An 8418-nucleotide genomic window follows, 5' to 3' on the forward strand; every position below is an offset into this window, starting at 1 on the left:
TTCCTTTGAGCATCAGTCCCCACCCCTAACTCAGTTGGGGAGATCAGAAAGTCTCTGTATCTGGAAGAAGGAAAGAAAGAAGGAAGAGAGGGAGTCCTAACTGCTTCCCATGACACTAGAATGGCAGGACTATTTACAGGAGATTAAAATCCAATCCGTAATGATGTTTAATAGTTTCAGCATTGCTGGACTAACAGCTGGGTAGGGGTCCCTACGATGCTGAAAAGTGAATAGCTCAGCTGCGGGTTCAGGACTCCTGACAAGTCAATTTACCTTTTGGCCCTGGGAGGGCTGAAGTACTGGAACTCTGTGCTCGCTGGGGTTGGGAGGTGGCCCTTCATTCACTTATTCCTTCCTTCATTCAAGTGTTTATGAGGGCCTGCTAAATGCCAGGCACTGTGCTAGGCATTAAGGGGACACAAGCCCTGCCCTCATAGAGCTTACAGTCTCTATGTAAAACACAGGGCACACAGCACAATGAAAGACGAGCTGTCAGACAAAAGAATACAAAAACCCAGTTGTTAGGACTCCATTGATCGCTTTCCTAGGAAGGAGAGATCCTGGGATACAGGGTGCTCAGCAAACCTCCTCCCTCCCCCAAGCATCTCATGACAATGTCACTGATACAGATTGAAGTATGTCCCCCCAAAAAAGATATATGAAAGCCCTAACCCTTACCTCCGATTGTGACCTTATTAGGAAATAGGATCTTTACAGAGGTATTCAAGTTAAAATGAGGTCATTAGGGTGGCCCCTAATCCAGGATGACTGGAAATTTGGACAGAGAGACAGACCCACGCAGAAGAATGTCAGATGAACACAGATGACTTCAGTGATGCTTCTACAAGGTGGGGAATGCCAGAGATCGCCGGCAGCCACCAGAAACTGGAATAGAGAAGGAAGATTCTCCTCTACAGGTTTCAGAGGGAACAGAACCCTGCCAACACCTGGATTTTGGACTGCCAGCCTCCAGAACTGTGAGACAATACATTTTTGTTTTTCTAAGCCACCCAGTTTGTGGTACTTTGTTACAGCAGCCCTAGGCAACTAACACAGTGGCCATCCTGGAGTATGAGGGACACCATAGCCCAGATCCCGGCTTCAGAGCCAGAATGCCAGCATTCAAGTCCTGGCTCAGCCACTTCCTAACTGGATGACCTTGTGCAAGCAATAGCCTCACCACTCTGAACCTTGGTTTCCTCATTTGAGACACGGGGGTAATGATCACAGCACCTGCTTCCCGGGGTCATTGGGAAGATCAGCCCATCAGTGGCAAGTTGCAAAATGACAATGACCATGATAGGGAAGGTTGGAGAGCACCAGGCAAGTTCCCGGCAGCTGGCCCTAGACTGGAGGTTTATGGAAACCCATCCAGGACAGATGAGGCAGGGTCATCATAAGTAGGGAAGAGGAGGACGCCAGGAGGAGAACTAGAAATGAGAGTCACACCTCAAGAAAAAAAGAAAAACTTTTGTTACCATTGATGGAGATGCACAGATTGTAGTGATGAAACACACATCCTGCCTGAGTTCAAATTCCAGCTCCACCCCTGACTGGCTGTGTGACCTTGGGAAAGTTACTTAACCTTTCTGTGCCTCCATTTCCCCATGTGAAAATGGAGAGGATACTGTAACTGCACTGACCCCACAATGTTGCAGTGAAGATTAAATAAGTTAATACGTAGAGAGCACTTAAAATATAGTGCCTGGTACAAAGTTAATGCCATACGAGTAAATGTGAAATAAATAAATTTATAATTCTAAATAAATAAATACATATACTGCATCTCCTTCAGGCATCCCCTGCCAGCAGCCTCCTCCTCTGCGGAGGCTCAAACACCTGCCCACTGAGCAGAAGCTGCCCGCTGCCCCCAGCCCCTGAGCATGAGGACACGGGACTTCACGGGCCATTTCTGGCGCCAGCCTTCAGCTGTAATGCCAGAAGGATGGTTCCTGCACACTGAAGGGGGAATGCATTCCACCATCAGGAAGTGGAACCCCTGAAAGCTTTTGCTTGGAGGACCCAGAGATTATACCTTCTCCAGCCCAGGCACCTGCTGCTGACCTCAATGAGCAAAGGGACAGATGGTGACAAAAGATCTGACTCATTTATTGGGCCCCTGCCACAAAGTGCTTTCAGGGAGTAACAGGCTGACGATCAATAGGGAGTGGGAAGGGGAGTGGTTTAAAAATAGCTTAGTGGGGAGGGGATTAAAAGAGACAGCGTGGGAGGGAGGGGGGAGCGGTGACAGGGATGCTTGGTGGAAGGAAAGCTCGCCGGCTGGGGAGTCAGGAGGCAGCATTTAGACCTCGTGCAGATCCGGGTCAGCTGTGGCTCCTAGATGAGGCTTTGGGGCTCTCTCACCCCAATCCTGGCATCTGCCGGGATGGGTTTCAGGGACTGGGAATTACCCTGGGGGCTTTGTCTGAAACAGCTGGGCTGATCCAACAGGAGCCTTAATGGTAAAGGTGGGGAGAATGCTAACATTTGACAAATAACGATAGCAACTCCCATCTACCAAGGGGTTACTTGTGCCAGGCACTGTGATAGGGGCTTTACCTGGAGCATGAGTTCCCTAGAGCTGCTATAAAGGACCGCAACCCCGTGGCTTAAAGCAACACGAAAGTTATTATCTTATAATTCTGTAGGTCAGAGGAGTGACACGGGTCTCGTGAATAAAATCAAGGTGTTGACAGGGAAGGAGTTTCATTCTGGAAGCTCTAGGGGAGAATCCGCTCCTCACTTCTTCCAGCTTCTAGATGCCACCTGCTTTCCTTGGCTTGTAGCCCCTCCTCCTTTTTGGAAGTCAGCAGTGTAGCATCTTCTCTCCTCTCTCTCTGATGTCTACTTCCATCCTCACATCTCCTCCTCTGACTCTGATCCTTCTGCCTCCGTCTCATAAGGACCTTGGTGATTCCATTGGGCCCACACATATAACCCAGGATAATCTCTCCATCTCAAAACTGTTAACTAAATCACATCTGCAAAGTGCCTTTGGCCGTATCAGTTAACGGTTTGCAGGGATTAGAGTGTGGACATCTTTTTCCTTTAGCCTGCCATAATTGGTTCGACTCACTTCACCATTGCAGCTACCTTATGAGGGAGACACACTATTCCCCATTTTACAGATGAAAAAGCTGAGATTCTGAAAGGTAATCAACTTATCCAAGATCACACTCCCAGAAAAAGTAGAGACTCTCCCTCTCTCTGACCTTGAACCTAGGAGGATGAGCCCCTGGATCCAACTGTGCCTGAAGGAGTCTACCTTCAACTTCTCAGTGCATGAGCTAACAAATGTCCTTTTATGGATCAAGTTAATCAGATTGGACTTCCTGTTACTTGCAACCAAGAAAGTTCTGGAGGACATGGAAGTCCTTTAGGAAGATAATATGAGGGATTCATTTCCCCAAGGCAAGGATTGCACATGGCTATAATGCTCAGTTACTTAACCTTAAAAAGATTGTCTCATATTCATTAGTTCTGCAAATAAATCTTCAACACCTACTGTGTGTCAGGTTGTGTTCTAAGTCAGGGATCAGCAAACTTTTTCTGTAAAGGACCAGATAGTAATTAATTTTGGCTTCACACACCCCACCCTCTCTGTTACAATTACTCAGCTCTGCAGCTGTAGAGCAAAAGCAGCCACAGACAGTACAGAGATGAATGGGCGTCACTGTGTTCCGATAAAACTTTATCTACAAAAACAAGCTGCAAGCTGCCTTTGTCCACAGGCTGTAGTCTGCCATCGTTGTTCCGGGTAATAAAAGTATAGCCGTGAACATGTCATTCAAAGTCCCTGCCCTCATGGAGCTTTCATTCTAGGGAGAGAAACAATGAACAAATAAATAACTTAGGAATAATGTCAGGAGGTTATAAGTGCCATGAAGAAACATAAAACTGGATGAGAAACAGGGGTATTTATGCAAAGCAGCCAGGGAAGGCTCTGCAGGGGGTCATTTGAGCAGAGATCTGAAGGAGGTGAGGGTGAGAGTCAGGTGGGCAGCTGCAGGAAGAACAAACAAGGCAAAAGGGAACAGCAGGTGTGAACACCCCAGGACAGGACCATCCTTGGGGAGTCTGAGGAACAGCAAGGAGGCTGTGGCTAGAGCAGAGTGAGGAAGAGAACAGAGGTAAGGGGTGGGGAGAAGAATACTGGAGGCCACAGGAAGGACTCTGGGCTTCAGCTTTGATGGTGGCGATCTGAGGGCTTGGAACAGAGGAGTGACGGGATCTAGCTTATGCTTTGAAACAGCTCCGGCTGCTGGGTGTAGAATGGACTAAGAGGCAGTGAGAAGAATGCTGCGATGACCAGCCAAGAGATGATGGAGCCTGGGACCAGGGGCAGTAGTGGAGAGGGTGGAAGCTGGTGGGATTTGGGATAAAAGTTGAAGGTCGAGGTGACGTGATTGTCTGATGGGCACCACCCTGATCCAGGCCTTGCTTCCCACCACCTTCTGCATCTGCCCCCACCCGCCACCACCGCAACAGGGGAAACAGCTGTCAAGACTTCTTTTTTTTCAGAGAATGAAAAAAAATAGCCAACAATCTATTAACTCATCAATACAGAGCCCCGCCAATCTGTCCATCACCCAGGCTCCCGTCGATAACTCCATCTCGGGACTGACAAGGCGGGAGGGAAGAGGGGAAAATGAAATATTTATAATTTCTTAAGGTACAAAGCCCTTCCCCAAGGCGATGTTCTCAGGTTCAAGCACATTAAGGCTTTCGTCACGGAACAGTCTCCCTGACTCCTGCCACCATCTTGCTAGGACAGAAACACCCAATGGAAGAGGAAAATCCTAAAAGACATTTCGAAGCAAAGTTCTTTAATTTTGAACCTAGACTTTGGGGTCAGATTCATAGATTTCCATGGCCTGCTGGCTGTATGACCAAGGGCAAATTACTTAACCTCTCTGGCCTCAGATTCCCATCTGTAAAATGGGGACAGCAACAGTACCTATCTCATGAGGTTCTTAGGAAGATAAAGTGAGATGATATTTGTGAAGTACTTTACATGGTGTACAGCACGTGGGGAAATCTACTATAACAAACATTTCCTAGGTGCCTATCTGATCTGATTCTTAAAGGTAAATAGGATACAACCATGGAAACTGCATATCAGGCAAGAGGAACAGCCTGGGCAAAGGCCCTCAGGGTGTGAAGGAGAGTGGTTTTGAGGAGCTGTGCAGAGTCTTCTGGGGGAGATCAGACAGATGTAAGTAAATAAATTCCTCCCCTACCACTGGAGACTATAAGACTAGGCAATCCAGCATGTAGGAAGAAGGGAGGTAGGACTTCCCCAGTTTAGGATGAGGAAAGACAGATTCTGGGCCTGGTTGCTCTGCCAAGAAGTGAAGGTGCCCTGCAGATATATAGGGAGTCTGTGAATGTGTGGGTTAGATTCTTCTTAACCTCAGGTGTTGCAGTTAAGCTGACCATTCTCGATTCATAGGGTGTGTTACCACCATTTATTCATGCAAGGCTCTCCTTTGCTTTTTATTTTATTATTATTTTTTCTTTTATTCTTGTATTAGTCACCTGCTAGAGCAATACTGCTGCATAACAAACAACCTCATAATCCCAGAGGCTTACAACAAATTTACAATTTTTTTTTCATACATGGGGGTCTGCAGGTTGACTGATCCAGTGGTTTAGCTGATCCAGGCTGAGCCCAGCTGGGTCAGGTTGGCTCCAGGCTTCCTGATGGGCACAGGTCTGCTCCATGGGTTCCAGACTGAGTTGGCAGCAGCTGCCTAGAGCGTGAGTTTCTCATGGCAGATCACAGAAGTGCAAGAGAAGAGGGCAAACCCAAATGTGCGTTTAAAGCCATTGTTTGTGCCACATCTTTTAACATTTCGTTGGTGAAGTCACATGACCAATTCAAAGTCAAGGGGCAGAGAAGTTCACTCTACCATATTGAAGATAGCAAGGTGGAGAATTATTCTATAACAGAAGGGAGTGAGGATCAAGAATAGTGATCCAATCTACCCCAATTCCCCATTCACAATTTCTTGTTCCTCCCTGCTACAGGCACCTACTCTTATGTATGTCCAATAGATAGATACATACATACATACATAGGCACATAGAGAGATAGAGACACCAAGATATACATACAAATATATACATAGTCATTAAAATTCTAAAGTATTACTTTTTATTTTATTATTTACAATAAACTATTGTTTTAAATAAACTTCGGTGGGACTAATTTACATTCAGTAAATTCAGGTACTTGTTTTGATTATCTAGTTTGATAAATTTTAATAAATGTATATACTCATGTAACCTCCACAATCAAGACACAGAACACTTCACCATCCCAGAGGAAGTTCGCTTGCACCTCTTTGGAGTCAACTCTACCACCCCTGCCCCCAGCTTTCTTTCTGCCTCTGTAGATTAGGTTCGACTGTGCTCAACTTTCATATAAATGGAACCATCCTACTGCACGTAGTCTTTTGTGTCTGGCCTCCTTCGTTTAGTGTAACGCTTTTGAGATTCATCCGTGTTGTGGCCTGAGTCAGCAGTTCATCTTCCTTTTCCTCGCTGAGTAGTACTCCACTCACTGTCTGAATGTACCACAGTGTATTAATCCATTCAACTGTTGAGAGACTTTGGTATTTTTTTAATTTGTATAAGTGATAGGGCTTTACACATATTACTCTGTTCCTTACTTTTTCATATAAAATATTCTATGGCCATCATGTTGCTAACGAGTAGCTCTGCTTTGCTTTTCTGGCCGCTGCAGAATCGTCCACACCTTCCTGCACCTCATTTCCTCTGTCCATTCACCTAGTGAAGGACAGTCAGCTTGCCTGTCTGCCAACACTAACAACACTGCAATGAACAGCCTCACGCAGGTGTTCTTACATATCTGCGTGACTGGTGCTCTGGGGTTAATACCCAAGGATTGGATTTCTGCAGTATGATGTATGCAAACATTAAACATCATAAAATACTGGAAAACTACTCCTCAAACTGCCCAGTGGCATGCATCAGGGATTTCGTTCTCCCACGTGCTCACCAGCTGTTGATGTTCTCAACTTTCTGGTTTTTACCAATGAGATAGAAATACACTCCATACCATCTAGGTTTAGTGTGTTTCTCAGATTACTGTTGATTCTTTTCTGGTACGCTTATCCAGACTTACTGTCAAGGTTGTGAACTGGGCAGCTTTCTTTTTTTCTTTTTTTTTTTTTTTCTGGAACAACTCATATAATACAAGAAGCATCTGCTTCTTAATATTTGTAGAACTCACCTGTAAAACCATCTGGGCATGGTGCTTTTTTCCTTATGGCAGGATGAGGCATTAACACCCTTGATCCCATATTTTGCTCTTTCTGGGGAAGCCTGGATGTCTTGCATGCTACCAATCAGATACACATGGGCCAAAGAAGATAATGTTGCAGCTGGGTGGAGGAGGAAGGGACAAGGGAAGGGGGATACCAGGGATAAAGGTAGTTACTGAGCCTGGGATCCAGAAATGCAATGGTGTACAATACAGAAGCAGGCTTTGGGGCTTCCCTGGTGGCGCAGTGGTTAAGAATCCGTCTGCCAATGCAGGGGACATGGGTTCGAGCCCTGGTCGGGGAAGATCCCACATGCCGCGGAGCAACCAAGCCCGTGCACCACAACTACTGAGCCCATGTGCCACAACTACTGAAGCCCATGTGCCCATAGCCTGTGCTCTGCAACTGCAACAAAAGAAGACACCGCAACAAGAAGCCCATGCACAGCAATGAAGAGTAGCCCCTGCTCACCACAACTAGAGAAAGCCCACGCACAGCAACAAAGACCCAACGTAGCCAAAAATAAACAAATAAAATAAATAAATTTTTTTAAAAGTTTTTTTAAAAAGCAGGTTTTGTTCAGATTAGAAGTGACAAGGGAGAGAGAAGAGGGCTGGGACTCTGTGTCATGTCTCTGTGCATGTGTGTGTGTACCTAGTGACTCTCGGTATACCTAGTCATACGTGGTATATATGACCATGTATATTACGCTCAGTGTCTATTTGCATAGACATCATACTCGGCACATGTACATTTCCGTACATCCGCATAGGCACACACCTACCTGTCATTTTTACCAGGGCCTATTTATACAAGCTCTGTGAAGTGTGTGTGTGTGTGTGTGCGTTTTACGGTCGATTATTCTTTATCATTTGCATAATCTGAATATTACACTGTGTTTAGTGCATTTGTACCTATTGTGTTGTTGGTAAAGATTCTGCACACAGGATATGGCTCCATGTGTGTGTGCATGCATGTGTACATATGTGTATGATGGGAGGGTATTACGTAGAACACGTATTATTGCATAAACTGAGAATCTCATTATGTGAGTTTATTTGTTAAACAAAACGCATGTGTCAATTGTGTGCGCACACAAATGTGTGTGTGTGTGTGTGTGTGTGTGTGT

The sequence above is a fragment of the Neophocaena asiaeorientalis genome, unplaced genomic scaffold, assembly GCF_003031525.2.
Source record: "Neophocaena asiaeorientalis asiaeorientalis breed wild unplaced genomic scaffold, Neophocaena_asiaeorientalis_V1.1 scaffold648, whole genome shotgun sequence".
NCBI classification, from domain to species: domain Eukaryota; kingdom Metazoa; phylum Chordata; class Mammalia; order Artiodactyla; family Phocoenidae; genus Neophocaena; species Neophocaena asiaeorientalis.